The sequence below is a fragment of the Patella vulgata genome, chromosome 5 (assembly GCF_932274485.2).
Source record: "Patella vulgata chromosome 5, xgPatVulg1.2, whole genome shotgun sequence".
In the NCBI taxonomy this organism is placed as follows: Eukaryota; Metazoa; Mollusca; class Gastropoda; family Patellidae; genus Patella; species Patella vulgata.
In genome coordinates, this window is record NC_065883.2 from 10,871,587 (window position 1) to 10,895,413 (window position 23,827).

The 23,827-nt window shown below is 36.1% G+C and overlaps 1 protein-coding gene across 3 annotated transcripts in view; it reads left to right on the top strand.

Annotated features, from left to right (window-relative positions):
- LOC126821931 (alpha-mannosidase 2x) overlaps positions 1 to 23,827 on the top strand; it is a 164,111-nt gene that overhangs the window by 98,974 nt on the left and 41,310 nt on the right. For all 3 annotated transcript variants that reach the window (XM_056101171.1, XM_050550573.2, XM_050550574.2), the window contains one exon: positions 18,056 to 18,093. The gene's annotated coding sequence lies outside the window, so the exon portion shown is untranslated. The remainder of the gene's footprint in view (positions 1 to 18,055; positions 18,094 to 23,827) is intronic.

Below are 23,827 nucleotides of genomic sequence, written 5' to 3' on the forward strand. Positions count from 1 at the left end.
CTAAAATCTTGGTTCAAAGTGGATCTATTTGACTGAAATTTTCAGCAAATTCCCTTTACATTATCTAGTTTGTAACTATTATAGTGAGAACTACCATCTCTTTATCTAATCTCCCATAGTGTATCTTTAAGAAAGAAGCAGTTCTCCAGGTGGACTCCATTTTGATTCAACACACCAAAACTTTTTATTAATTTTGTTGTTTTCTCTGCCCATATTTTATGACATATCTGGTATTTCATACCCAATAAAACTTGAAATGCTCTGAGTTTTCCTCTGCACATAAAAGAATTAATGATATCTTTTATCTTGCAACACAAATTTGAAAATCTTGTTATCAGTATTAAAATCTGTAGAAGAACTGTAAGAATGGTTTCTGAGCAGATATCTTCATCTTTATAGAGTCTTTATTACTCGTGTATCAGTCGTTAGACTTAGGAAATGTCTTCTTTTACTTTAAGGAATTCTTGTGGCAAAAACATTTCTGTGTTTTGAGTTGTGATGCTGGTTTATCCAAAAAAATAAATTTGTACAATAAAACAGAAACATGGGCTTTGTATGGATATATATATATGAACCATGGTTCCCCCATACTCTCCCCATTTTCATATGTTAATAGTCACAACCTAACCCCACCCTCTCCTCTCTCTTGGCTGGGTGGCGGAATGGTTAATGAGTGCATGTTGCATTATAAGGTCTGGGATTGAGTCAAGTGCCATTCTCCGGGTTCTCCGGTTTCCTCCCACTGCTAAAGACCCAAGCAAATTATGGAAAAGAAATGAATGATATGTTAGTCATGAAATGACCTAGTTTGTGTTGAGTGGACATTAAACTCTCCCCCCTCTCTCTCTCTCTCTCTCTCTCTCTCTCTTCACAAATCATTTAGTAGTTAGTTCCACTTGATCTTCTGTGAGATTTCCTCCTGTCAGTGGTGCAAGTAGTGGAGCCTGGCAACGAAGAGTGTACAGTCATTCGTAAGGTCTCATTTAGTAGTAAGTTCCACTTGATCTTCTGTGAGATTTCCTCATGTCAGTGGTGCAAGTAGTGGAGCCTGGCAACGAACAGTGTACAGTCATTCGTAAGGTCCCATACGTACAAATTGGAGTACATGTAAAAGAACTGTTGACAGTTGGACTTCAAATAATTGTTGGCAGAAACGGTGCTGTCTGATTAAAATTTCCCTTATAACGCACTGCATGTCATATGCCAGTCTTCATTTGTCCAGTTGGTGCAAAACAACAGGTAGTTAAATCCCATTTCATTTCATTTGAAGCTATTCCTTTACATGATGTTAAACCCCATTTCATTTCATTTGAAGCTATTCCTTTACAGGATGTTAAACCCCATTTCATTTCATTTGAAGCTATTCCTTTACAGGATGTTAAATCCCTTTTCATTTTTGATGATTCGGTCTGTCTAAATGCACACAAAGTCAAAGATATAAAAGTTGTTGATAAAATCTACCTGACATTTTCACAGCATGCCAATCATTCTGACATGTGTTTGTGGTGTCTGCCGTTGCTAATTACGGATGGCAGTATTTTCTTCCCTATAAAAAAAATTGTATTTAAGTTTTGGTAATTGCAGCAAATTCAAACAAGCAGATGTATAGTTTTATCTTCTGCAATTTCAGTTTAATTTCTACAAGTTTGGTTTGTAAGAATTATTTGTCGGAATTAATTTCAGTAAATTTCGTTTATTTGTAGGAATTAATTTCGATAAGTTTGGTTTATTAGAATAATTTAAGGATTTGTAATTATTGTTAATGGCATTTAGTTGATAAAATAAAACTGCAATAAATGTGGAATTTTCCTGGTTGAGAATCTGGGTCGTGGGCCAAAAAGAAACTTTGTGAGAGGTTGTTTCACATACTAAACTTACCCTGTCTTTCTGCAGGGGGTTTGGATGGCCGAATGGTTAGCATGTGCGCTGTATCATAAGGTCTGTTATTGAGTCAACTGGGCGTGGTTTCGAAAATCCCCGGGCGTATGTGACAAGGAGTATGATTGCCTGTTCAATCTCGTGGGTTTTCTCCGGGTCCTCCGGTTTCTTCCCACAGCTAAAGACCCCTACGCGCAAGCGAATTATTGAAATAAAATCGAACCATATGTCAATCCCGAAATGACCTAGTTTCTGTCGAGCGGACGTTAAACCCCATTCCTCTCTCTCTCTCTTTGTCTGCTTTAGAACAGACACTAAGCTAGTTGACCAGTATTTTAAGTACTAAGTAGATGATTTTTGTCAAAAACACTAAGTATATTTCGAGACTTTTGAGAAATATATATTCTTTGGTTTAATAAAATTGAAAAGGTCTAATTAGTCTTTTAGTGTATAACACATGTGAACCGGAATAGGACGGCAGTACAAAAATAAAATGGGATTCTGCTCCGACTTGCCATGCCGTGTGCTATGAGGGAAATTTTGCCCGGGCAGTGCTACTACGGCCTACTCTTATATCGAATTCCAACTGCCAATATATCTTTTATGTTCACGCCAATGTGTACACAGGACCTTGGTTTTTTGTACCATCCGAATTACTAGACAGCGGTCCTTACTGGCCCCCTGTCCTACACCACTGACAAGGGAGAACCACACTGGAAAATCCTGATAAATTTTCCCACTGAAATCAAACACGGGGCCTGCAGGCTAGCGAGCCAACATCTTGCCCACTGAGTCAGCATGGCTCCCTCTCCATAAAGTAGGTTTAAAAAGCGCTTCTGTTTTCTCATTTCTTATATCTCTGTTTATTAGCATGTAGATTTGACATTTCAATGTAATACTCCATGTAATATTATCATAATATGGCCCGGTAACAAGAAACCCCTCTATTTATGTTGTTTAATGATTTTCATATATTTATGTTGGCATTTCGTTGGGCGGAGAAAAAAAAATCCTTTAATTTACACAAAATATCAGATATCAGTTGAAAACCAAATATGACTTCAATGATAATAAAATCATACAATAACTGAAAAAATAAACTGGCTGTGAGCTTTGAAATATTATGCAGGACCACAGCGATGGAGTTGTTAAGGTTTTGGAAACTCGATAAGGAAGTACAGTGCTGAAATCACTGGGTAGCTTAGCGTACTTTTCTGGTAGTCCTTAGTCCAATTCTTTGCTTGTCAAGGCTTGTGACTGTGAGACTGACAAGGAAAGTTGGTCCAGTTATTTGGATTGGACAATAAACTAAAGTCTAGTCATCGATCGTGTTGTTAAGGTTTTTGAAACTCAATAAGGAAGTACAGTGCTGAACTGGGTAGCTTAGTGTACCTTTCTGGTGCTCCCTAGTCCAATTCCTTGCTTGTCAAGGCTTGTGACTGTGAGACTGACAAGGAAAGTAGGCCCAGTTGTTTGGATAGGACAATAAACTAAAGTCTAGTTGTGTTTTAATGTCTTGTCAACACAATGCTTCTGTGATATTGAGACAAACATTATTGCCGGTCAAGTATGTTTGATACGAACTAAAATATGATATAACATGCATGTTCTATAAAAGATGATATATAAAATGCATGTAAAAATTCAGCCAGGTTCTTAAACTTTGATAACATTTAAGATAAGTAGGAGATTCAAATATATGAAAAAGTCAGAAAAAATAATCAAGATATTATAAAATATGTTGACATTGAGCTGATGGATACATCAGCTAACACAGTCAAGGTATCAGTTGAATATTATAATAGTTGATATACAGATGGATAAATGGAATTTTTATTAAAGTCGAAAATATGAGACGCTTACATATTATATGCATGTGGTTGGCTAAACCTTCCTATCCTGCAGATATATACAGTGTAATGCTCTATAAAATGTATGGAAAATTCAGCTAACACAGTCAAGGTATTACATGTATGTGCTAAATTGTAACATTATTATTAAGATAGATACATGTAATTATATGTGTGAAAAATCCACTAATGCAGTAAAAGTATTATATGTATATACTAAACCTTAAATTGTGCAGTTGGATACATGTATTGATATTTGAAATGTATGAAAAATCATCAATCACAGTCATGGTACTACATGTATTTGACATTCCCTCGACATTGTGTAGATGAGAAAGAGAGAAATGGGGTTTAACGTCCACTTGACACAAACTAGGTCATTTCGGGACTAACACATGGTTCAATTTTATTTCTATAATTTGCTTGCACGTATGGGTCTTTAGCAGTGGGAGGAAACAGGAGGACCCGGAGAAAACCCACAAAGTTGGACAGGCGATTGTGGATAATGTGGGATTAAATGCAGAGAACCTGTGAGATTTCACGGTTTTGTTAATTAATATGGAGTAGGAGTTGCTTTACATCTCTCTATTCTTTTAGGTTTTAGATAACCACCTTATGACATTAATACCATATGGCGATTCTTTTCACTTCTAAAAAGTTGAAATATGACGTAATTAAATTTCGTGATATTTTTTTAAGATGTGAATATGTGGATTTATATTTAATTCGAATAAAAAGTTTATCATTCAATCAGGGATAACATTTCATCCTTGCTGAGAATTTTATGGAAAATGAAATTTGATTTTGTATCAAATTGAAAAGGCTCATTTTTTCTCGCATTCCTAAAGTTCAAGATTGAAGAAAGTTTTTTAGCCAAGGTTATTTTTTTATTGGTTGTTTTAAATTGTGTAGTCATTCGAATGGGATGAAAACTGAGGTCCTGTGTACACATAGGTGTGCACGTAAAAGACCCTTTGGCTGTTGGAATTCAAAATAAGAATGGGCCGTTGCTCTGCTGTCCGAGCAAAATTTCCCCCACAGTACACTGTATGGCGTATGCCCATCTTCATTATCCCAGTCAGAGCAGTACAGTAGGGATGTTAAACCCCATTTCATTCATTCGTATTAAGTGGGGTTTTTTGCACTAATTCACATGTTGTAGGGAACCACAGTGTCCTGGTGTTATGTTTGATGCCAGTGTCTGTGAGGTCTGTTTTACCTTGTCAGTGGTGTGGGATAGACGGCTTGGCAATGAAAAGTGTATAAACCTTCGGTTCGGATAGGTTGGAAAACTGAAGGTCTGTGTAAAGCATTGGCATCATGTTAAAGATCCCATGACCATGGGCGTGGATTTAGGGGGGGGGGAGGAATAGGTCTCTGTCCCCCCCATGATTTTGATCGCGAGGACAGATTTTCAGGTTTATATCCACATGAATGTCCCATTCTGAAGGCTATCTAACCACTGCCTTTGGTCTCGGTAATTCATCTTCATGATATCTTTCTCCTTAATTGTAGGTAGTCAATTTTACCATATCGTCATCATATTACCCCCAGTTACAGCTTTCATCAAAATAACACTGGTAAACTGTTCGTAATTATTATTTTGGTTTGGTAATGAAAGGTTCCAGGGTTCGTCCGTCCACCCCAAAAGCTATGACAAATCCACGCCCTTGCCCATGACATCTGAAATTAAAATAGAAATACAGTAGACTGTAGCTTGACTGTCAGGCCAAAATTCCCCTCATAGCACACTGCATTACATGATGTATACCAGTCTTCATTAGCCTGGTCGGTGCAGAAAAGAAAAACTTTAAACCGAATTTTTTTTTTTTTCCAATTTTTCATGGACCGACCTGATAAACACAACTGTTCAATACATTTTGCAAAGGCAGCTGTAACATACAAAATTGTATTACGCGCTAGAAAATGGCAAAAAAAAAAAGTCTGAATTCTGAAATGACAAAAGGTAAATTGGAATTTGATAAAGAATAGACAGAAAAGCTACTTTCCTGGCAAAATTCTCCTCCGAGCAAACTCTATGACTGTTATTTGATTTGGTTGATGAAATGTATCTATATAGCTAGATGACCCTATGATATGAGAAGGGGGGTTGGATGGCTGAATGGTTAGCGTGCGCGCGCTGTATCATAAAGTCTGTCATTGAGTCGACTGGTGTGGTTTCGAATTCCTGGTTGTACGTGACAAGGAGTGGGGTCGCCTGTCCAACCTCGTGGGTTTTCTCCGGTCCTCCGGTTTCCTCCCACTGCTAAAGACCCCTATGCGCAAGCGAATTATTGAAATAAAATTAAACCATATGTTAGTCCCGAAATGACCTAGTTTGTGTCTCTCTCATGATATGAGAATTTATAGTATACTCTCACTCTCTCTCATTCTCTCTCTCTCTCCCTCTTGGGGATGGGGATGGAGTCAACTGGAGTAGTTTCGATTCCCTGGTTATATGGGACAAGGAGTAGGGTCGCCTGTCCAACCTCGTGGGTTTTCTCCGGGTCCTCCGGTTTCCTCCCACTGCTAAAGACCCCTATGCGCAAGCGAATTATTGAAATAAAATTAAACCATATGTTAGTCCCAAAATGATCTAGTTTGTGTTGAGTGGAGGTTAAACCCCATCTCTCTCTCTCTCTTATAGCTGTGTCCCAAAGTCTAGTTTCATTTAATTTGTTTTATTAGTTTATATATACGAAATGTATTATATACCTGATATAACAGTTTATAGAATGGTCTTTCTACAGATACTGATTACACAGACAAATAAATGGTATATTGAGATTTCAAGACCTCTCTCTCTCCTCTCGCTCTCTCAATGCTGTGTCCCAGGATCAAGCTTCATTTAATTTAGTTTATTAGTTTATAAGGAATGTATCTATATGTGATATAACAGTATATAGAATGATCTCTCTACAGGTACTGATTACACAGACAAATAAATGGTATTTCCAACGCTTCAAGACCACCATTCCTGATGAATCCATAACTTAAAGCTAATTGCTGACTACATCTAACAGCGGGAGAAAATATATTTACTTTTAACACCGTTCCATTGATCTCATAGCACGCACCACATATGTTTCTAATTCTTCTGATTGTAATGGAAAATTTCTCCTCTAATGAGATAACAGATTTTTCTTATGGTATATTACAGTTGATGGTTTATCTTTAGTAATTCCCTGACTGTAAATAGCCCGTCTGCTGTCACCAAACTCATTACGTCTGCTCTATTGGGCTTTTTATTGAAATAAAATACGCCAAAAGTGATGATGGTTGTTTATTCACTGATGAAGAGTGTATTAATGAATATAAATGGCTAAAGAAAAGGTGTTTCCGTGCCATGATTTAGTGCCTCCAATACTATTTGGCTCTGTTTTTTTATTGGTATTTTAATTGATGCTCTTCATCAAGTGTTATTAATAATGAATGGCCTTTTACAAATAACAGCGAAGTTCTATCAATAAAATTCTAAATAGAGGCTAACAGTATGTCGTTGGATTCAACTCTAAAAAATGTTCACCAATTCAACCGAAACAATAAGTAGCCAGATTAAACCCTAACCATGTAATTGAATTGAGTGGTGAAAAGGATTCAACCCTAAAAATAAATAGCCAGATTAAACCCTAACCATTGTAATTGAATTGGGTGATGATAAGGATTCAACCCTAACCGATGTCATTGAATTGAGTGGTGATTAGGATTCAACCCTAACAATATAGTAGGAGGATTCAACCCTAACCCATGGATTCACTTGTGCGTAGAGGTCTTTAGCAGTGGGAAGAAACCGGAGGACCCGGAGAAAACCCACGAGGTCGTCACATACAACCGGGGAATCGAAATCACAGCAGTTGACTCAATGAAAGACCTTAAGATACAACACGCACACACTAACCATTCGGCCATCCATCCTCCTCATAAAAATAAAACTGAAACATGAATAACAATAAATAAAGATCTTTAAAAGAGGCAAACTGTGTGATGTGCTAGTTATATTATTATGTCCTCATAAATAACAGAAGACTTTGATGCTGTTAATATATGAAACCTGATCATATTGACCATTTATTTAATCATGTTATAATGATAAACGAATATTGTTATTTTATTACGGTTATGGTTTACCTAATTTAGTTACTGGCTAACTGGATCAATCCAAGGGAATCTATTTACGCTTTGGCCTGTCTTTTTCTCATGTAAGAAGTCAATAATTGCCAAAGAAATTTCATGATTTTATTCACTTTTGTGGGAGGATTGACACTTCTGTTCTTTTTTGTAATTGTGCGTTATAATTATTCTTGTCGGTCGTTAGAGTCATTAATATGACAGTTTATCGTGATGCGCGTTTTGATCCCTGCGTCTTTAATGCACTTGTTGTCTAGATCTCGAGATAAAAACGATGATATTTTTGGCAAAATATCTCGTATAATGGACTAAATGAATTTTCTTTGAAGACTGGCATCAATTCTGAAGGGAATTATCATGAAAAGAATAGACTTTCGGAATAATTTCAGTGAGTGAAAAATGTTATTAACCTTCAAAGAATGAATGTTTTGTTTTGCTGAAAATAAAAAAAGGAATACATTTTCTCCAAAAATTTCAAAGCTTTTTAACCAAAAGATAGGATAGGAAACAAAATTAAAAAACAATAATTTTCCTCTTTACACCCGTTAAAAATTCAGCAAAGTTGTTTGAGTTTTAAAAAATTGTTTTTGATAATAATATTATACATATCTCAAATTTCAAAGATGTAGAAAAAGAAAATAATTGAATGTGCCAGAAAAATGTATCCATTGAAATTCTACATTTTTTGCACAAAACTTTTGTTTTTCCATCTGAAGAACTGAATGTATTTATCTTAAATGCAGAGCCTCATACAGAATTGAACATGTGCACTTGTTGGAGTGCACGTAAAAGTTGGAAATCGATAAAGGAGAGGCAGAAACAACACTCATATGATGTATGCCCCTATGCCCTTCTTCATTAGCCCAGTTGGTGTAGAAAAGTAGGATGTTAAACCCCATTTCTGGCTTGAAACGCTTCTTTCTGATGCTAGGATCATAATATTTTAAAAATAAAATCTGTTTATATATATCATGGTATTAGATCCGACTATATCTGAAATAATCGTATTAGTTGAATATTTGCTCAAGGTTTCTAAGCATGATAAAAGATATTCATTTCATATCTCTGCAACCTGAAGGCAAGCCGAAATCGTAGATAACGTAATCATTCTAAAAGCTGCTGGGGGAATCAATTCTTAAAACTATTCCTTTATCTTAAATCGTAGGTACCACAATATATTCTCCTACAAGACTGTAATCTTAGCTAAATGTCACCGATAAAGAGCAAGGAATGGATAATCGAATCAAACCCCATTTACACGTAACTTCAGCATATGTTACTTTTTACTAAACAAATCCACGATCGTGAGTAATGAGTAATGGCCGCTTTTAAGATATGACTCGCAGGTAAAAGCACAATTAAGGTACGTAAGTCTCTAAAACGCAGGTTTCTGCAGTGCGTCTGGGTGAATTTATTCCCAAGAGATTCACCCTTTCAATACTTTATCCTCAATCGTGAGTAATGGCTTCCTGGCCTTTTAAGATATAACCCACAGGTAAAAACACAATTAAAGTATGCAAGTCTCTAAATCGCAGATTTCTGCGGTGCGTCTGGGTGAATAAATACCAAAGAGATGCACCTCTTGAATGTTTGACCTTAAGGAATACAAATCCTTTCTGAAACTATTAATGTTTTGATGATGTTGATGGTACATCTAAAGAGTAAAAAGCAATCTCGAAATTGATATATCTCGGCTTCAAACACTCCTGATCCTCTTTTCGTAGGGTTGCATTCATTGAGGTTCGAGTGACTACACTTAGAGGCAAACGTGAAAAATGACGATGGGTTATATCTCTTCTACCCAGCGGGACGTCGTATATTTTTATAGTTGGTTATCTTTTAAATGGTTGTAGCAGAGAGATTCATTTAAAGATATCCGTGTATTTCATGTTCTCAAAGATTACGAACTCAATGAAGTATTCAAAATTTTATCGTATAACATATGTAAGTAATAATGTCGAATTGGATTTGCATGGTAATATCAAAATATCTATTTTTATGTTACATTACCAAAAGAAGTAAAACAAATTATGTTATTCTTACAGTTACAAACCAATTTCAGGTTTGTTGCCATAGATGTAATTTCACAAAGTGATTTCACCTGGTCTTCTGGTTTCCTCCAAGGAGAAAGCAAATTATTGAAATTAAATCAAACCATATGTTAGTCTCTCCCTCTGTCTCTGTCTCTGCCTCACTCTCTCTCTCTCTCTCGCCCCCCCTCCCCTATTGCCCTCTCTGCCCCCTATCTGCCCCCCTTTCTTACCCTCCCTCAATTTCAACCACCTTCCTTTCTCCCTCTATCTTTCTCTATCTGCCCCCCCTCTCTCCCACCCCCCCACTTCCTCTCCCCCACTCCATCCCCCCTCTCTCCCCCACTCCCTCCCCCCCTCTATCTCTCTCTTTAAGTAAATCTGGCACAATCCTTTAAATCCTGTGTCATTCAGCTCAAATTTCTCCTCTATACAATATTAGAGTTATTCTATGAATTAATCATCTGATCGATGATGAAAGCCGATTATTATATACTAATTAATTGATACTGGGTATTATTCTCTCTTCATATAGATATCATCTACAAATATATACAGGATGATATTTCTATTGGGGCAGATCCTGGTGGGGAGCCACACCGCTGGAGCATGCATGAGAGAAATGGGGTTTAACGTCAACTCGGCACAGACTAGGTCATTTTGGGACTAACATATGGTTTAATTTTATTTCAATAATTGGCTTGTGCGTAGGGGTCTTTAGCAGTGGGAGGAAACCGGAGCACCCGGAGAAAACCCACGAGGCTGGACAGGCAACCCTACTCCTTGTCACATACAACTGGGGATTCGAAACCACGCCAGTTGACTCAATGACAGGCCTTATGATACAGCATGCACGTGCTAACCATTTGGCCATCCAAACCCCCAGCATGCATGAGGCCACTGGCTGAAATGTCACTAGGGCCATTAGATTTATTTGGCACATACATACAACATAACAAATAAAATCATTAAATTATATGTTGTATATAAAAACAATAATTAGAGCTAATTCGGAGGTCCCTTTAATACTGGGGCCCCTGACTGCAGTGGAGTCAGCCCTTCTCTTAAACCTGCCCTTGTTCCCCCCCTCCCCCTCCACATATTATTCTGAGCTTTTTGTTTGTTGGGGTGATGTAGCTGAGGAAATTGAAAATTGAATGTTACTTAAGCGTTCATATTTCTGCCACATATCACCTTGACATCCAAATTTTAGGAGAGAGGAAGACCCCAGAGCCCCTCTCCTTTCTTCTCGAACCCCATTTAACCAAATATCCTGCCTCCGCCACCGTTATTTCTATATGGTTTACTTTCTGGATGAGTACATAGTGAATAATTAATGAAATTTAAAATGAATGAAATGAGTCATCAGTGCCATCTATATTAAGTTCATTTGTTTTATTGGTGATTGGTTCATTAAGGACAATTTGTTGGATGCTTCTCTTTTCGAAGTTTCTCTTTTGATTTTGAGAGTACAGTAATATGTCACTGTGTAGTCACTTCAGGACCCAGTTTTTATTTCCTGTAAATAGATTTTTGGGTTTTGTTTGAGAATGTTCCTCAAGATTTGTCAGTAATGCTGTATGGAGGACCTGAGAAATGAACAGTGTCTAATTGGTGGGATGGATCAAAAAAACATCAAGTCAACAAGTATATTGGTTGGTGTGTATATAAAAAAACCTTTGACAGTTGAATGTAAGAATTTAAATTGACTGAGATCATGACAGTTTGAACCTTTGTTTTTCCGGCGTGGTTCTCCCTTGTCAGTGATGCAGGACGGAGGGGCTGACAAGGAAAGCTGTCTAGTCGTTCGGATGGGACAAAAAACCAAGGTCCCGTGTACACATTGGCGTGCACGTAAAAGATCCCTTGGCAGTTGGAATTCGATATAAGAGTAGGCCGTAGTGCCGCTGTCCGGGCAAAATTTCCCTCATAGCACACTGTATGGCGTATGCCCGTCTTCATTAGCCCAGGTTAGGAGCAGAACAGTAGGACGTTAAACTCCATTTCATTTCATTACATTTTTGAACCTTTGTTCTTTTGGAAATTATTTCTGTGTAAAAACTTTTATTTTTTATTTCCACATTTTTTTATCAAGATCCTGGAGTACGAAAAATTTATTTGGGTTGGCTGAGTTATGATCTCTGTATTAAAGATACATTATGTAAGATTTAGATAAAGAGCTAGCCATTCTTGCTATAATACTTCGACAAAAGATAATGTAAAATGAATAATTTGAAAATTTCATTCAAATTACTCTATTGCGAGCAAAGATATTAGCCTTTGAAGGTTTGACAAGACGTGTGCAATAATTTCAACCACCGAACTGGTTGTTCGAAGATAAGTCTCGCTCCTCTCATTTTTAACTTAAATCAAAATATGGCTGAACTGTTCTAATCTATTTAATATCGGAGAAATTCGATGCCATCGAGAGTTGATTATGGCCTGGATGAGTTAATTAATGTCTAATTAATTATTTAGAAAACATTTCAGGCCTAAAGAAAGACCAGCAATAGGCAGATTTAGCTCTTGCATAATGTATGTTTAAATAAAGAAGACAAATTTATACGTAGTTAAAATGGAAAATTATCAGCTGGGAGAGTTTACAAGAAATAATAATTTTCCATATTTTTATTTTTTTTGGTATCACCTTGTGAACTGGGATGTGATCAGTCAAGGTGATCACATGATTGTAATAATTTTTATCTGATAAAACAGTGGGAATTATAAAGTGGGAATTTAATTCATAACAATTTGGGTCTAATGACCTTTTCTCAAATGAAAAAAAAAATCCTATTCTGGCCTAACATTGTAAACTGTGAAGTTATCAGTCAAAGAGTTTACATGATTGAAATTAATTTTATTTTGATACAAGCTATTATAGAGCACCTGCAAGTTTATATTGGTAATGAGTACAGGGTGCGCTATGAATAATTAAATCATAAGACATGTACCCAGTATGGTGTACCAAATGGTCTCTCATATTATGAATGAGTAAATTGTTGTAAGGCAAAACCAGTTTAATTTTTTTAGTTCTTAGAGGTCCTAATAGAGAGAGAGAGAGAGGGAGGGTTTAACTTCCACTCGACACAAATTAGGCCATTTCGGGACTAACACATGGTTCAATTTTATTTCAATAATTCGCATGCGCGTAGGGGTCTTTATTTAGCAGTGGGAGGAAACTGGAGGCCCAGAGAAAACCCACGAGGTTGGACAGGCGACCCTAGTCCTTGTCACATACAACCGGGGAATCAAAACCATGCCAGATGACTGAATGACAGACCTTATGATACAGAGCGCACATGCTAACCATTCGGCCATCTAACCCCCCCTAGCTCTTAGAGGCCCTAATAAGTTTTTGAAAGATGTTTTGTTTGATGTTTCAGAATTCGAACTAAAATCTTTTGGAATAAACAAACAAATACTTTTGATTTTTGAATTAGTTTTTTTCTTGAAGAAATATGAAGCCAAATTTTAAAACGTTTCCAAAGAACAAAAATTTAAATTAATGTGGCGTAATATTAAAACAGTAGAAATCTGACAAGAACAGATACAGAGAGGAAGAGCAGGGATAGGCAACTCTAGGGTCTGGTCTTGTCCACCCACTCTCTTGGGAGAGGGCATGGACCTCTGATTTTAAGATGTCCTCCTCCATACAAAATCCCTGCCTGATGGTAATTAATAAAACAAGGTGAAAAATGTACACACCTTTAAACTGATATTTAAGCACAGGTATTTTATTAAAGAGCTACTGGGGAGTTAGTTATATATGATATTAAAACCTGGACCTCAGTGTTTCTGGGTAGTTGTATATGATTATAACACCTGGACCTCATGTTTAATCCATTACCTTTAATAGACTAGTAGATAAAAAACAAATTAACCTTTTATCGGCTAATAGATTTCTCCGTTTAATTTCCATTGCACCTTCCTTTATTTTTTTGTTATCGTAAAACGATTAAAATTTATTGGTCGTACTTTTAGATTAATGACATCCATTAAAAAGGCTCTTGAAGAAACAATAGAGTTATGTGTTACTAAATATATTGTATGTTAGGTGAAATCAATATACAACTGTAATTATTACCAATATCTCTAGTAGTAGTAGGAATAGTAGTAGTAGTCCATCCGTCCATTAATGCGTCTGACAAGAACAGCTGTCGGATGGGACGAAAAACCAATGTCCCGTGTAATCATTACCAACATTTCTAGTAGTAGTAGAGTATTAGTAGTAGTCCATCCATCCATCCATCCTTTTATGTGACTGACAAGGACAGCTGTCTAGTCGTTCAGATGGGACAAAAAATCGAGGTTTTGTGTACACATTACCAATATTTCAAGTAGTAGTATTAGTAGTAGTCCATCCATCAATCCATCCATCCATTTATGCGCATGACAAGGAAAGCTGTCTAGTCATTCGGATGGGACGAAAAACCAAGGTCCTCTGTACACATTACCAATATTTCAAGTAGTAGTAGTAGTATTAGTAGTAGTCCATCCATCAATCCATCCATCCAGGAAAGCTGTCTAGTCATTCGGGTGGGACGCTGAACCAAGGTTCTGTGTACAATTGGCGTGCAAGTAAAAGATCCCTTGACAGTTGGAATTCGATATAAGAGTAGGTAGTAGTGCCACTGTCCAGGCAAAATTTCCCTCATAACACACTGTATGGTGTATGCCCGTCTTCATTAGCCCAGTCAGAGCAGAACAGTAAGACGTTAAATCCCATTTCATTTCATTTCATGTATATGTCATGGTGGCCATTGCCCCAAGGTAGACTTCCACCAAGGTCCCTATTCATCCCCTCCTAAACTAAACTTTTTCCCTATTTCTACACGATTTTTAAATTAAGCAATTGACCATTCTTGCCCCTGAAATACCAGTCATATTTCAACCGGTTTATAATTGTCTACCTGAAATGTCAGGGTTTGATGATAAAATTGCCGACAGGAAGGCCATAAGGAGTATTTACAAGACAATCAAACTTATCTCTTGAAATATTCATTCATTTATCTTTGATGTAACTTGTTCAATATGAGTTTTTACGTCACAAATTGCGACATTATGGCCCAATTAAAATGTCTGCTTGAATCAGTTGTCAGATGTTCAATTTGATTTTATGATTAATGAAGGAATCGTAAAAAAGACATTTTATAGACATTGACTAATTGTTTATGGGTGTGTCATTAAGAACCTGGAGGAATATTGAAGCCTGGGTCACAGTTATGTTTCGTAGTCCCTTTTTGCAATCACTTATTTAATGCTGACGAATTGTCAAACATCATTCATAAAAAAATAAAAACGAAAGGTGTTTAACGTCCTATGTTATCTGCATCAAATTGGTCAATGGAGGGAAATTTTGCCGTGATAGTGGCCTTTCCACCTATTCTTCAAATTGAAATTTCAACTGTCAAGGATTCTTTTATGTGCACACCACAAATACACGGGTGAACCTCATTTTTTTGTCCTATCCGAATGTCTAGATGTCTTTTCCTTGCATGGTGTTCCATCCTGTACCACTGACAAGGGGAACCCAGGCTGGAAAACCTTGAGGAACTTTTTTTCAAACAATCCCTGGGGATCATGGTGGCTAAGTGGGTAAGACGCTGGCTCGCTAGGTCGGGTGATCGATCCCTGCTTTGGCCTAAAAGTTCATCCAGATTTTCCAACGTGGTTCCTCCTTGTCAGTGATACAGGACTGAGGGCCTGACAACTACAGCTGTCTAGTTGTTTGGATGGGGTGAAAAATCGAGGTCCTGTGTAAACATTGGCATGCACGTAAAAGATCCCTTGACAGTTGGAATTTGATATAAGAGTAGGCCGTAGTACCACTGTCCCGGAAAATTTCTCTCATAGCACACTGTGTGGCGTATGCCCGTCCTCATTAGCCCAGTTTGGAGCAGAATAATAGGACATTAAACCCCCATTTCATTTCATTTCAAACAATACCATAGTTATTAAAATCAATGACATGGTATGGAATTTAAATGAATGTGTCCAGACCATCGCCACATGTTTGAGCTGCACGCCTGCGTAGCAATTTGTTATAGATGATCATTAGGTGGTTTATACGAGATCTGCCCACGGGGCTCGTTAAGTTGTGTATTATTTATTAATTATGTGTCTGTCTCTGATTGTCTGATGATATGAACTAGGATATATTAATTATGAATGGTTGTTATAGAAATTAAATCATGGCTAATGAGTTATGTCAGTTATATCTGTCTGGTCTTTTTCTTATTTTTCGCCCCAATATGCCAAGCGGCAGATTTCGTTATTTGAATTTAACAAGAATCAGGAGTTAAGGTTTTTATTAAGGTATTAATTATTGATTAGATTTAAAAATTGCCTGTTTGACATGTCATCGTGAGCTTGATGTGGACGAATGGTTAGCATGTGTCTTGTATCATGAGGTCTGTCATTGAGCCATCTGGCGTGGTTTTACGATCTGGTATTTAAATGCCAAAAACAAATTAAATCTTACGACACAGTATTTACACAAAATCTTATGACCCAGTATTTACACACAACAAATTATACTATTTGCCCCCCCAAAAAAAATACAAATTAAATCTTACTACCCAGATATTACCCAAAACAATCTTACTACCTGGTATTTACTCAAAACTAATGAAATTTAAACTTACTGCCTGGTAATTACCCAAAACAAATTAAATCTTAATTATGACCTGGTATTTTTCCAAAACAAATTAAATCTTATGACCTGGTATTTTTCCAAAACAAATTAAATCTTATGACTCTGTATTTACCCAAAACAAATTAAATCTTATGGAGGGAGGAGGGAAATGGAGTTTAACGTCCACTCGACACAAACTACGTCATTTCCGGACTAATATATGGTTAATTTTATTTCATTAAGACGCTTGCGCGTAGGGGTCTTTAGCAGTGGGAGGAAACCAGAGGACCCAGAGAAAACCCACGAGGTTGGACAGGCGACCCTATTCCTTGTCACGTACAACCAGGGATTCGAAACCACACCAGTTGACTCAATGACAGGCCGTATGATACAGCACGCACGTGCTAACCATTCGGCAATCCAACCCCCCCTTAAATCTTACGAGCCGGTATTTAAATAATTAAATGTCAGTATTTTACCCAAAGTAAATTAAATCTTACTACCCGGTATTTACCCACAACAAATTAAATCTTACAACCCAGTATTTCAAATAATTAAATGTCCCTATTTTACCAAAACTAAATTAAAACTTACTACCTCAAATTTACCCAATACAGATTTACCTGAACACCGCCCTATATACTTGTATTTCTATATTTTACCACACATATTCAAATCTCCAGTGATGACTAGTAAACTGGCAGTAATGGTGATGACATGCTGGTATTTCCTCATCTTTTAAAACATCTCCTGACGTTCATATGTCGACCATGATAACACTCCTCTACTAAGATAATACAGACATTTTTACCTACTGCCTGATTTCTTCCCAAGATAAAAAACTTCCACTCAAATCGTTCTCTAGCTATTATAGACCTACATTTATAACATAAAACAAAGTGTAAAAAAGCGTTACATATAGGATATAGGTCTGTCTTCAAACTTCCACAGCGTGTGTGGTTTTTGGATTCCAATCTTTATAATATTTGTATCCAACAGATTGATAAGTGATTTTGGGGGGTCACAGAGGCTAAGTGAGTAAGACGCTGGCTCGCTAGCCTGGAGGTCGGATGTTTGATCCGTACAATAGCTGAGAAAGTTCATCCAGATTTTCCAGCATGGTTCCATCTTGTCAGTGATGCAGGACGAAGGGAAAGACAAGGACAGCTGTCTAGTCGGATGGGATGTAAAAGATCCCTAGACAGTTGGAACTCGATATAAGAGTAGGCTGTAGTGCCGCTGTCCTGAGAACCCTTAAATTCGATAAAGACTATGCGGAAACACTGTTGCCCAGGCAAAATTTCTGTCATAGCACACTGCATGGCATATACCCATCTTCATTAACCCAGTTGGTGCAGAAAAGACGGACGTTAAACCCCATTTCATTTCCTGGACTACAAAAAATATATAGGCTACGAAAAACAACAAACTAATAAGAAATGATGCATCAGTTTAATGGAAGTTCTGTGATCAAATAGTTTTCTTTTGTGCTTTATCTTCGTTTCAGACTTAAAAACTTTCTTTTGTAATTTCAGGTTCCATTAGCAGACGCCAAAAGGTCTAAAAATAAGTAGTAAGTACCACCATTTGTTACTTCACAAAACTATGTTTTCAAATTCATTTTAATTAATGTTATGTGCTTAGAAAAAGAAAAAAGAAACAACTGAAAACCTACCTGGAATCGTGTCAGCTTGTATCTTTAAGTAGTTTAACAAAACTGGCATTTCCTAATGGCTAAATAGTTCTCATATAAATGTCACCTATTATTTTGCAAAAACAACTGAAAGAAAACTAATTTCCACAAAGGTAAACAGTGAAATGGTTTAAGAATTTAAATGACAACTGCCAGTAATCCCAGTAAAAAATGTGAAAATTGTCATTTTCAAAATGGAATCAGAGTTATGTTGAAAAAGTTTGGGGTTTAATGGGCTCGGATTGTTTTCAATGTGTCATTGTGGATTGATGATGTAGCCAAAGTATACAGAAGCTATTTAACTTCAAAAGATAATGGGTTACTAAGTTACTGCCATCTTGCCGTCTGCTTCTAGCCATCTTGTGGGGTCGAAAAATACAGAAGGGTTACAATCACAATAGCACAGATGGTGTAGCATCGAGTGCACAAAACACAGAATGGTAGTCGAACTTCGCCTTGGCATGTATTTATTCAGGCTGTGGTCCTACCATGCACATTGTCAGATTTCTTCTGAAATTTTCTTTTGGTTTTTGGTTTCTAAACTATCGCCAGATGTATTCTATCACTTACTGGTAAATAAGATTCACTAAATAAAAAATCATAAAATTTTGAATGACTCCTACCATGCAGTTCTGTCCTTTTTAACATGCATTTAACCTGGGGTATGATTGTCCATGCGTTTATCATGGGGCATATTGTTCCTGCGTTTATGAAGTGGCATATTGTCCCAGTGTTTAACAGGGCATATTGTTCCTGCGTTTATGTAAGGGCATATTATCCAAACGCAAAGCATGGGTCATATTTCCCTATATTTTGCATGGGGCATATGAATATTGGTTTAAAACAATTATTGTAAACCAATGTCAGTGAATTGTCACTTATGTGTGAGAGAAATGTCTGATTTTTTTTTAATCCATAATTGAACCATTATTTATTGGTCTAATCAGTTTGTTTATTAAAGGATAGATCTGATAATTTACTGGGAAATTTATCAGTTGAAATGAAGATGTGTTGAAATACAAATAGATTAACAAAATTCATTAAACAGTATTTGTGGTTGGTCTGCTGTGGGTTCCTTCTTCTTTGAAGAGACATTCTACCCACAGGCATACAGGACTATTGATGTGGGGTTTGGCAACTGGCATTTCTCAATTTTATCCCTCAAATATGAGTTTCAAAGTTATTGTTAAAGCTATGAGATGCTTGGTACTATAGATTAGAATATTGATGATTCTGGTTAGAAATTGACATGAAGTGAAATGGGGTTTAACATCCTACTTGTCTTCTCTGAACTAGGCTAATGATGACAGGCATATGCCATACAGTGTGCTATGAGGAAATTTTGCCTGGACAGCAGTACTACGGCCTATTCTTATATCGAATTCCAACTGTCAAGAGTTATTTTACGTTCACGCCAATGTGTACACGGGACCTCGGTTTTTCGTTCCATCCGAATGACTAGACAGCTGTCCTTGTCAGGCTCTCCATCCTGCATCACTGACAAGGGGGAACCACGCCGGAAAATCTGGATAAACTTCCTCGGCCAATGCAGGGATCAAACACGCGACCTCCAGGCTAGCGAGCCAGCGTCGGTTTGAATTTGACCCCTAATGTTAAAGCAGTGTAATATGTAATAAAATGGGGTTTAAAACCTTACTTCTCTGCACCAACAGGGCTCTGATGAAGATTAACAGCAATTTTGCCTTGACTTTGGCGTTTCTATCAACACTTCAACAAATTTTAACTGCCAAGGGTTCTTTACATGTGACCTTAGTTTTTTGTCACATCCTAACGACTAGACACAGAATTTTTGCCGTTTCGATCAACTCTTCCTCAAATTTTAACTACCAACGGTTCTTTTACGTACATGTACATGCCAACATGTACATGCGTACTTTTATTTTTTATCCCATCCCAACAACTATAGACACAGAAATTTTGTTTTTCAAATGTTGCTTACTATTTCTGGCGTGAAAAAAAATTTTTAAATGAAAAAGTACTTGTTGCTCTTTTCTTTTGAATATTGAAATTTATTGAAGCAAAAAATAAAAAAAATGTTCACAGGACACCAAGGAATTTGATTTGGTCTAATTTATAATTTGTAGTTAACAAAAAATTGATCAGAATGTCTCTTTAAGCTTTGTTTTTATTTTATCTGGTTTGGTTTTGATGCTGACTGTTATCTATAAGTAGTGCTGTGTGTTGTTATCAGGCCAGGTGAGGTCTGTCATGGTTGCTTGATCAGGGTACCAAGCAGAACAATCACTGTCTAGAACTGACCAGTTGAGATCTGTTATGGTGGCTTGCTCAGGATAAATAGCTCCAAGCAGAACAGAGAGAGAGAGAGAGAGAGAGAGAGAGAGAGAGAGAGAGGTCATTTCAGGACTAACACATGGTTCAATTTTATTTCAATAATTCACTTGTGCATAGGGGTCTTTAGCAGTGGGAGGAATCCAGAAGACCTGGAGAAAACCCACGAGGTTGGGCAGGTGACCGTATTTCTTGTCTCTTACAACCAGAGAATCAAAACCATGGCAGTTGACTCATTGACAGACTTTATGATACAGCGCACAGGCGCTAAACATTCTGCCATCCAACCCCCCAGGTGAAGTCAGGAACAATCTCCATCTAAAATTGACCAGAATAATAAATGAATGAATGAATGATTTAACGGCCTACTTTCCTGCATAAAAACAGGCTAATAAAAACGGGCATACACCATGTAGTATGAGTGAAATTTTGACTGGATAGTAATTGAATTCCAACTGTCCACTTGGCCAACTGTCTGCAATCTCGACTTGGTTTTTCTTCCCATCTGAATGACAAGATGCTTTTCCTTGCCATGCTCTCTGTGCACCATTGACAAGGAGAAGTCACCCTGGAAAATCCCGGGAACTTTCTCGGCCGATTCCTGGTTAGTGTGCCAGTGCCTTAATCATGGAGCCAGAATAACACAATTAAAGGAAAAGCTTCAATTCAACACAAAATGTCTGATGTTATATCTAAAAGCTTATTTCAATGAAATCCTTTCAATCTTTTTTTACGCTGGATTCTGCGTTCATTCCCAAGATTTTAAGACCGGAAAGTAGAAATTCATTTGGTTATAGATCTTACTAACAGACACATTTCCGTGACCATTTATTCCGACAGTGTGGCATTATTCTTGGAGTGTTTTTTTTCCGATGTGGCGATTAACTCTCACAAAGCAACAACATTTTGAGGTAAATATTTTTAGATCTACTTTAGGATCACCGAATTTCCATGAGCATTTATTCCGACAGTGTGGCATTATTCTTGGAGTGTTTTTTACTGACGTGGCGACTAACTCAGACAAAGTAACAACATTTTGAGGTAAATATTTTTAGATTTACTTAAGGATCAACAAATTTCTGACAGTGTGGCATTGTTCTAGTTCATGGGTTTTTTCCTGATCTTGATAAACACTTTTCAAAGTTACAGCATTTTGGGCTATTTATCAATGGCAGAAAAATTCCAGACAAAATTCACTGGTTTAGAAATATTGTGGGAATCGTATGTCATTTATCAACCAGAACAGTTAATATTTTTCTCTCTTGCGGACGACGGAGGGAAATTTTTCGCTGGGAGATACAATAGATTAGACAGGAGAAGTAGGTTTCTAAATACAAGCTGAGGATATGGAGAATCAATGAAGTGCTTATTGATAAGACGTGTTGACAACTCCTTATTTCTAACGCTATTCATATTCGCTATTCAGGAGACCACTTCTGATTGGCTTGCAGACCAATCGCGTGGAATTAGACTTCATTTGCAGGTCCAATATTAAATTAAACAAATAAAGAACAAGTGGAGGCCTGTGGCCGCGAATACCAATGAGAAGAATTCTTAAAAGCTAGTCAACAACATTTCTATTCACTGGATGGTGCTTTAGTCGAAGTGGTTTTACTGATCGCAATTTAAGGCCCTATTCTCGAAGACGACTTTTTTTTCTCGAGAGCTTTTAACTTCTCTTTATAGGAGATCTGTTAGTTAGATAAATAGTTGTCTAAATCTGGCCGTGATTCATTCGTTGTTCCTAACTACTCACAGTTTATCAAAACTTTACTTTCTTTGTCTGATTGAATTGAGCGAAAATATTTAGACTTTAATGATAATGTTGATGTTCTGCGAGATTAATGGTGCAACAATAACCAAGGTAAACACATTCTAATGGATGATATAGACCAATCGTTTATTTGCTGTCAATAACGTGTTTTTTTCTTGTCACCGATCCACGGCTTTATATTTACCCTAGTCTGAGATTTGACAAATAAAGGAAAGAAAAGAAAAGAAAAAAATTGAACTTTTGTTATTCTTGTGGATGTAAATGTCACATGTCGTAAATATATTAATTTTTCTAAAGTAAATAAAAAATTTTTATATTATTTGTTATGATTTGATTTTTTTTTTATAATAATGTTCAATACAGCTTTAAGAAAAGAACTGCACATTGAAATTATAATGAAACAAAAAGAATTGTTACTACCGCTTTAAGAAAGAAAGTTGAAAATTCGAAATACATGAATTTACAAAAGAAATAAATGAATTTTTTTTAAAAGTAAAATACTTTTTTTATTATTTGTTATCATTTGTTGTTTTTCATAATAACTTGTCAAAAATAATGTTCAATACAAATTTAAAAAAGAAAGTTAAAAATTTAAATACATGACTTAACAAAAGAATGTATCAATTTTTCAAAAGTAAAATAACTTAACAAATATTGTTCAATACAGCTTTAAAAAAGAGTTGCTAATGGATATGACTTTTACAATACATATTAGCCGTGGGAAGCAAGTTTTCATCTTTTATAAACTTTCATAATAACATGTTAAAAATAATATTCAATGGAGCTTTAAGAAAGAGAGTTGCCTATGGATATGATGTTATAAGAAAAAAAAACGTAATCCTGGGAGAAAAAAAATTATGTTTAATAAAGGTTTGTCTTATCTGGTGTGATTGAATTGATTTTAAAAAATGAAAAAAAAATGGTTTTAATCTAATCAATTAAAGCTTAATTCCCTTGAACATAATTTGGTCATTTATTGAACCCATCTTTGTCTCAAGGACATATATAATAGTAATACTGATTATGCTATCTATTTCATACAAGCCAGTCCATTCTTCATGAAGAATACACATAAGTACTTTATTAATTACATAAGTTTTGATTTTATACACAGATGTATTTTATTAATTACATAAGTTTTGATTTTATACATAGATGTACATTATTAATTACATAATAAGTTACGATATTTATACACATATTTACTTTAATAATTACAATACGTTACAATTTTTATCTGCAGACTTACTTGATTAATTATGTAATAAGTTACAATTTTATACACAGATGTACTGTATTAATTACATTATACATTTTGTATACACATATATACTTTATTATACAATTTTTATACACAAATGTATTTTATTAATTAGATTGTACGTGTACGTCAAGATGTTTATACTTTATTAATTACAATACATTACGACTTTTATCCACAAATGTACTTTATTAATTACAATACATTACAATTTTTATACACAGATGTACTTTATTAATTACATTATATGTTACGGTTTTTACCTTATG